This window comes from Camelus ferus, chromosome 18 (genome assembly GCF_009834535.1).
Source record: "Camelus ferus isolate YT-003-E chromosome 18, BCGSAC_Cfer_1.0, whole genome shotgun sequence".
Lineage (NCBI taxonomy): Eukaryota > Metazoa > Chordata > Mammalia > Artiodactyla > Camelidae > Camelus > Camelus ferus.
The window spans coordinates 12,719,669-12,727,320 of record NC_045713.1 but is presented as its reverse complement, the minus strand read 5'-3'; the positions used below and the strand labels follow the sequence as shown (position 1 = coordinate 12,727,320).

Genomic DNA, 7,652 nt, shown 5'->3' with positions numbered 1-7,652 from the left:
TGCAAAAGAATATATACATAATTGAATCACTATGCTGTCCACCAGAAACTAACACACTGTAATCAACTATATTTCAGCTAAAAAAAAGGCGGGGGGGAAGGAAACCAGCTCTGGTCCTTGCTCATCATCAGAGCGGGGAAGCCAGGAAGCCCCAGGCTGCCTTCTGAGGATGATGCCTCCTCTCGTGCTGAGGAGGGGGATCAGAGGGTGGGGGTGGGGGAGGCAGCCAGGCTGTGGAAGGTGTGGCAGGGGCCGAAGGAGCAAACTGGGCTGGAATCTGCTTGGCAGCAGGACAAGAGGCTGAGGAGGTCCTGGGGCAGCCAGGCAGGATCCGGGCCGGGGGCTCCTAACCTGGGGTGTCCAACCCCCAAGGGATCCATGGAGAGAATTCATGAACTTGGGTGGGAGAAACTGCACCTTCACTTCTACAAACCTGTAATCAAATCAAGGCACTGCCTTCCACCGTGAGTGAGTACAGGCCCCAGACGGCAGGGCTGTTAGCAGCCCCTGCAACTCTGCATCAGCGAGCCTCACAGATTTTCTCGTATCCCATGTGGGCCTCTCAAAACGCCAGCTGTACCGACTGTGTCTTCAAAATTACATTTGCTCTTAGACCTGACGCCAGATCTTATTTCTCTAAGCACATACATTACCATTGCTATTTTGGTAACTGGTTTCCTTTGTAATTCTATTATTTTATATTGTGCTTTTAAAAACATAATTCTGATTTATTCTGATGGCTTTATCTGACTGGAGAGGGGCTCGTGGTGCCAAGAAGGCTATCAGGCCCCTGCAGCTGTTCCCTGGGAGGCCCTCGGGGCACAGGGGTGACAGGGGCCAGAGGAAACGGTCCTTCCCGGAGCTCTAAAGGCAGCAACCTCTGCAGCTGACCGGGGAGACCAGGTGTCCAGCCCCGCAGGTCACCTGCCTGCAGAGCCCAGTGTGACCAGCAGGTGGCAGCCCTGCTCAGCCATGCTCCCAGTCTCCTCCCCTTGCAGCCTGTGGGCGTCACAGGGAAAGAGAGGATGTGGAGGGTGTGGGTCCTGGCAGCTGTGGCACCTGCAGGTGCACACATCTGTGCACATGCGTGAACACACAGGCACACACCAGATGCATAAGCATGTTCACACTGACACAGCTGGAGGAGCCTAGTTGGGAATCAGCTCCCAGAATATTCAGCCCCTTCTGGGACAGAAGGCGTCCCTGGGACGCTTGCCCTTGGGAAGTCCTTTCAGAAGAGCGGACTCCCTTTGTTCTTCCTCATCTTTTCCTTCCCTAATAGCTTGTCTGAGGCATCCGCAGGTCAGCAACTGCTCCAGCCACAAAAATACTCTAATTGCAGCTGAGGCGGGGAGTGGGGTGAGGAGGTGAAGATTGATTTCTGGCCAGACTCCCAGACTTTGGGCAAGTGGCCTGATCTGTCCAAGCTCTAGCTTCTTTGTGTTGCACAGTTTGTATAAAGAGTGAGCTCTTACCACTCAATCACTAAAAGACAAACCACCCAATGAAAAATGGGCAAAGGACTTGCTTGCAGACATTTCTCCAAAGAAGACAGACAAATGGCCAATAAACACGTGACAAGATGCTCGATATCATTAGTCACCGGGAAATGCAAATCAGAACCACGACGAGCTACCACTGCACGCCCACGGGGATGGCTGTAACAGACAAAATAGAGCATGAGAAAACCAGAACAGAACATAGTAAGTATGCGCAAGGATGTGGAGAAATGGGGACCCTCATCTATTGCTGGTGAGAAAGTAAAATGGAAAATAGTTTGGTGATTCCTCAAAAAGTTAAACATAGAATGACCGTATGACCCAGCAATTCCCCTCCTAGGTAGATGCCTAAAAGACCTGAAAACAGATACTCAGGGACTTGTTCACGAACGTTCCCAGCAGCACAGTTCACAGTAGCCAAAAGGTGGGAACACCCATCAACAGAAGAACAAACGAAACCACTGTGGTGCATACACACAGTGGAATATGATTCAGCCTGAAAAAGGACTGACACCTTCTAGACCATGGGTGAACCGTGAAAATACACTCTGTGAAAGAAGCCAGTCACGGAAGGCCACACCTGCATTATGATTCCATGTATCTGAAGCGTCTAGAATAGGCAAATCCACAGAGACAGAAAGCAGATGGGTGGTTCCCAGGCGCCTGGGCTGGGGGCATGGCGGGGAGGAATGGGGAGCGATCATTTGATGGGTAGTGGGTGTTCTGCTGGGACAGTGAAAAAGTTTTGCAACTACAGAGAGGTGGTGGCTTAGCCTTCTGAATACACTGAATGCTACTGAATGGCTCACTTGAAAATGATTGATTGTATGTTACATCAATTTCATTCATTTTTTTTTTAAATAAAAAAGAGAAAATGGGTACATTTTCCAGGTAGTCATCCAGAGAACGCTCTGGCGGCATCCACGAGCCTTGCCCAGGGGCCAGCACGCCCCGGACACATGCGCTTCTTGTTCAGTTTGCTGCTTCGTGGCAGAGGGCTGATGTGGAGACTGAAGATGGAAGATTCTGGAGGAACAGTGGGAGGAGTGACCAAAGGGGGCCGAGTGACCCTCGGGGGGCCCCACTATGTCTGCAGCTTCTGACCAAATCTGTGTCACAGACACTGGTGCTTCTCATGAGTGAGGGGAGGTTCCTCAGCAAGTGCCTCGCTCAGTGGAGATCTTTCTGACCTACTATGTGCAGGTGTTGGGGACACTGCAGCTCAGAAGGGGGAAAGCCCCACCAGGGCTCACCAGGAACCCCCTCCCCACCAGGTGATGGGGAGCAGGTGGCCCAGGCCCCACGGGACAGAGCTGGGGTGGGAGATGGAGGAGGGAGGGAGCAGAGGCCACAGGCTGGACCCCCGCCCGCAGGCTCTGGGGAGAACAGGGAGCCAGGGTGCACTAGCCTCTTCCTCAGCGCTGGGCGGCAGCTGCTCCCTCCTGAGACCTGGGTTTCTACCACTGTGATGCACGCTTGTGCACGTACACGCAGGTGTGTGTGTACGTGCCTGTGGGTGAACGGTGCACCAGGCACACCGCGGGCCCCTGGAGCGCTGGGGTAAAGCACTGGCCAAGGCCTTTAGACAACCGCAGGTGCTGGGGTCCAGATTCCAGGAGGCCGACGTGACCCATTGGAACCAGCACTTTCCAGAAGCAAGAAGGTGAGGGAGGACCCAGGTGGGGAAGGCAGCTTTGCCCTGGCCTATGCCAGGCAGCTCTGAGCAAGCAGGTCCCCGTGGGTCTCCCCAACCCCAACACAGAGGGGACGCAGACAGTCTGGAAGCTCAGGGCAGTTGCACATCTCTGGCCCAACCTCTGCATCAGAAGTTGGAAAACACACACGCCCAGGTGAAGTTCGCATCAGGTGATGTGAACTTTTCAAGAGCCTGTCGAGTCCCATGGGTTTTAGGTTCTTTCTGAACAACCCATGATCTCTGTCTCCGGCTCAGACAGCGCCCCTGACCCGCGGGGAACACGCTCTTCTGGCACCTCGCTCCTCACATGTCCAGAACTGGGTTCCAGTCTCCTCCTCTCCACCTGTCCTCCGGGCCGGAACCTTCCCCGTCGTGGAAACCTCCTCTCCCACCCGTCAGGTGCACAAGCGCCACACCTAGGAGATTTTCATTCTCGCTCTTTCCCCCTCCCGCACCCAATCCATCGCGAGTCCTGCGTCCTCTATGTCTGGAATGACCCCCAAATCCTTCTGCATCGGTCTGTCTGCCCTGCCTGCATGGTTCCTCCCCTGGGAGGCTGCTCCCTGGTCTCTGGGACAGTGACGTCTAACATCAGCACGTCGGGCACACTTCAAAGTCTGAGTCAGTGGTGAGTTAGGATCGCGGAGGCCGTGGTGGCAAGTGGTCCTCGCGGTGGTGCCGGTGCCGCCGGTGCCGAAGGCCTCGCAGGGGGATGCAGCCTTCGCTTTCTATTTTCTTCCCCAAAGCCCCAGTGTGCTTCTGGGAATGGGCAGCAGGGGGTACCATAAGCCAGCTGCAGATTGGAAGGCTAGGCCTGGCTTCTAACTCTGCTGCTCCAACTTGGGCAGGAGTTCCCGGTCAGTCCCAGACCCCCAGACTCTCAACGAATGTTTGTCGGGCGCCAGGCCACCCCTAGCCTGGAGGAGGCTGGATGGGTGTGGCCGGTGCTGCATCTTTTCTCAAACAGAAACCGCAGCCCCTGTCCCTAAACAGAGGTGGGATCAGCTCACTGTCCCGCTTAAAATGCCCAGCGCCTCCCTCCACCCCTTACCACGAAGTCGGGGTGCTCGGTGTTCGAGCTGCTCCCACTTACCTCTCAGCCTTGTTCCCTATCGTATGCATCCACTCTTTGTCTCATCCCTGCTCGCCGCTGTCAGGGCTCACCTTCATCCACGAGGCCACGTGCCCTGTGCTGGGATGAAGCCACCAACAAAGCAAGGCCAGCCTCTTGGGGCTTCCCATCCGGTGGATGACCAGCATGGGGCCAAAAACCACGGAAAGAGCCACCAGCTCTCAGGAGGTGGTACCTCTGCTTCATGTCCTGCCTGGGGAGCCTGACTGAAATCTGGCCGGTGCCCAGCCTGGGGCCCGGGGAAGAAGGAAGAGGCCGAGTTCCCTGACTCCGGCCCAGACTACAGCTGTGAGGTTCTGATGACCTCAGGCCAAGAACCGTGAGGCCTCCCCAGGCTCCGGCCTCCCAGGGAGACGGTCTAGCATGTTGAGCACGAGGGGGCAAAGACGTAGCAAATCATCCAGCAGGTACCTTGTTACAAGCACCACCACCAGCTGTACTCAGGGTGACGACATACACATGTCGGCCAGATTTTAACACTTATTAGGGAAAAGGTCATTGCCTGTGATCTACTTATTTTTATATTTCACCCTGGGTGCAGTGAGCATTCTTGGTACCTTCAGATTCAACCCACAAAGGACAACAGTGTCCTCACTGTTTCCTGAGCTCCTGGAAAACCGCAGAGGTTAAAGGAACCCACATCCCTTGTGTTCTGGGAAGAACCACTCTTCTCCGGAGGACGTCACGAGGACTCAGGGACGCTCCCTCGTTTACCAACACAAGGCCAGACACAGAGCTCAAAATCCCTTTTCTTTGCCTCCTAATGATGACCTGAGTTGCTTGTCTCCACGGGTCAAGCCTTTGGAATAAAATCTCTCTTCCTAAGTCTGGATTTCTTTCCATTTGACACTATTGGGAGAGGGTTGCTGATGACTCTGTAAGTTTCAGGAGGTCAGAGCAGGCGATGTCAGAAGCCTGCCCACCCACCTCAGGTGCTCACGGTGGTTAGGGAAAAGTGCTTTTGTGACCAAGCAGGCAACGTCACGGGATTCCTAGAAACACGGCACAGCTGGGCTGCGGCCCACCCACTCCCACCTGCATCAGCCCCGACGGCCCGGCCCAAGGCAACCCCACTAGTGCAGCGTCACCATAAAAGCCAGGAAGCAGCGATTACCTGACACAAGGACCTGGAGGCAGAGGAACAGGGGGCCTGCTCTCTTCTTGGAACCCGGAAGGGAGAAATGCAACAGGAAGAAAACATAAATTAATCACTCTGGCTTCTCCTGCCTGAGCAGCAACACCGAGGTCACAGAGCGGGGGCGAGGAGGTGGGACTGGGATTTAGCCTCCTGGCTTGCTGGCTTCCACCTGCCCTAGCGGGCTCCCCAGCTGCTGCTTCTCAAGCCTGGGGAGGGGCCCACATGTCCGCGGGAGGGGCCTGGAAGGAGGCTGAGATGCAGGGGCTGCTCTGACCACCAGGGGGCGCCCAGGCTCCGGGGGGAGGGGAAGGCCCCGCCACAGGGCTGAGAGCAGAGGTAAAGGGTTCAAGGTCCCTCTCCCACATCCTCACATTCTCCCACCAGCCCCGCAAGACAGCCCAGGTGGAGCTGCTGGGACTCACATCCTTGCAAGTGCATGACCTTGGGCAAGTCATTTTACTCTCTCAGTCTCGCTTTCCTTGTCTCCTTTGGGGAAAATAATGGTGCCGCAGGACCCAGGACACGGTTACTGCTGCTACCACTTATGCTGATACTACCATCAACCCCGTCTACAGCCGAGGCAACTGAGGCCCAGAGTCAGGTTTATGGGCGCATAAGAGCTGGAATGAAATCCACCCCCCACCCCCCCGACCCGGGTTCTGACTAAATATCCCATTGCAGCACCTCCCAGGCATGCCCTCACAGAGTTCCCGACCCTTCCACGCCCCCTGGACCAGAGATTTATGGAGGGTGAGGAAGCTCCCTGCATTGTGTAAGAAAGGCTGGAACCAGGGAGAAGAGGTCCGGGTCCGCACCCCGCCTGGGGCACATGCAGCCGCTGACCTCTCTCAGCCTCCGTTTCCCTGGAGATGATTCTTTGGAAGGGGCAGGGAATTAGGTGCGGGGTTGTGTGTGAAAGCACTTTGTTCCTGGGAACGCTGGCCCCACCCTGGAGCTCTGGGAGGGCAGGGACCAGGTCTGAGGTCTTGGTTCCCGGGGTGGGACAGGGTCGCTGGTGTATACATGGTAAACAAGTACCACTGCAGGTGCCACGGCCACGGGGGGCAAATGTGGGGGTGGACTGATACACAGACTCATCTGTGGGCGTCAGAGGCAGAAACCTGGGGGAGGAAGGAATGCACGGAGGTGGTGGAGCAGGTGGGGGGACAGTTACAACCTCGCCTTTTGGAGAGCACGCAGTCTGGCGTGCTACAGAGGTCAGCGACGTCCTGGATGAGAGCCAGGACCTGTATCACTAAGTCCCTCAGCCAAAGGGACAGGACTGGGGACCCTGCTGAGCAAGGAGAACCATGGCTGGCTGGAGCTGTGTTCTAGAATCACACCCAGAACCTACCTCCGGCCTCTGATGGGGCCCCGGTTGGGGTGTCGGGAGGCGCCCCACCAGCCTTGGCTTCCCCGCAGAGTGCTGGGTGACCTTCGAAAGATTGCTCTCTGTGATTTTCCCCGCAGCCTCGCTGCAGCTCCATCTTTAAAAATAGTTGCAGAAAAGTCCATTGCTTATTCAGTGAGATCTTTTGTTAAAAAAACAAAACAAAACTCTGCAGCTTTGGTTTGTTTAGTTCATACAAGGTCTGACTATCCGAGTGCTGCTGACTCATTAAAGAAAAATAGGACTAAGGGAGGCGCGGGAAGCCTGGCGGGGCAGTGGCCACTCAGGCTCAAATCTCGGTCTGTTTTGGAAGCCTGGGGCGATCGTCCCACCTTTTGGAGCCTCAGTGTGTTCTCATGTGTATGTTGGGGATAATAATCAGAATGCCGAGTCGTAGGAGTCAGAGACAAACAGGACACGGTCCCTCCCTCCGCCATCCTTTCTCTCAGGCTCTGCACCCCACCCCACCCCCAGCCAAACTTCTGGCAAGAATTGTGGTCTGGCCTCCCTTCCAACCACTGCTCAGGGCAGTCCGGCTTCCCACCCACATCGCCTCTGAAACTGCTCTTCCCAAACTTATCGGTCACATGTCATTAAAAAAAACAATGCACACACTTTAATTTAAAAATCCTTTATTGCCAGAAAATACTATCATCTGAGCCTTCAGCAAGCCATAGAAGTAAAATCAAGGATCGCCGATCACAAATCACCATAACAAATAATATAACAATGAAAAAGTTGGACATACCGTGAGAATGACCAAAATGTGACACAGACGTGAGTGAGCAAATGCTGTT

At 55.1% G+C, this 7,652-nt stretch overlaps 1 long non-coding RNA gene across 2 annotated transcripts; it reads right to left on the bottom strand.

The window, feature by feature from the left end:
- LOC116657521 lies at positions 1–6,947 on the bottom strand. 2 transcript variants are annotated; one of them, XR_004312643.1, is made up of 3 exons: positions 6,820–6,947; positions 2,382–5,487; positions 1–1,658 (listed from the first exon to the last, which is right to left on the bottom strand). It is a non-coding gene; the product is annotated as an uncharacterized LOC116657521 (long non-coding RNA). The 2 variants fall into 2 exon arrangements; XR_004312644.1 differs by lacking the exon at positions 6,820–6,947 and having other exon boundaries at positions 2,382–2,525; positions 4,289–5,638.
- Positions 6,948–7,652: the final 705 nt, after the last annotated feature.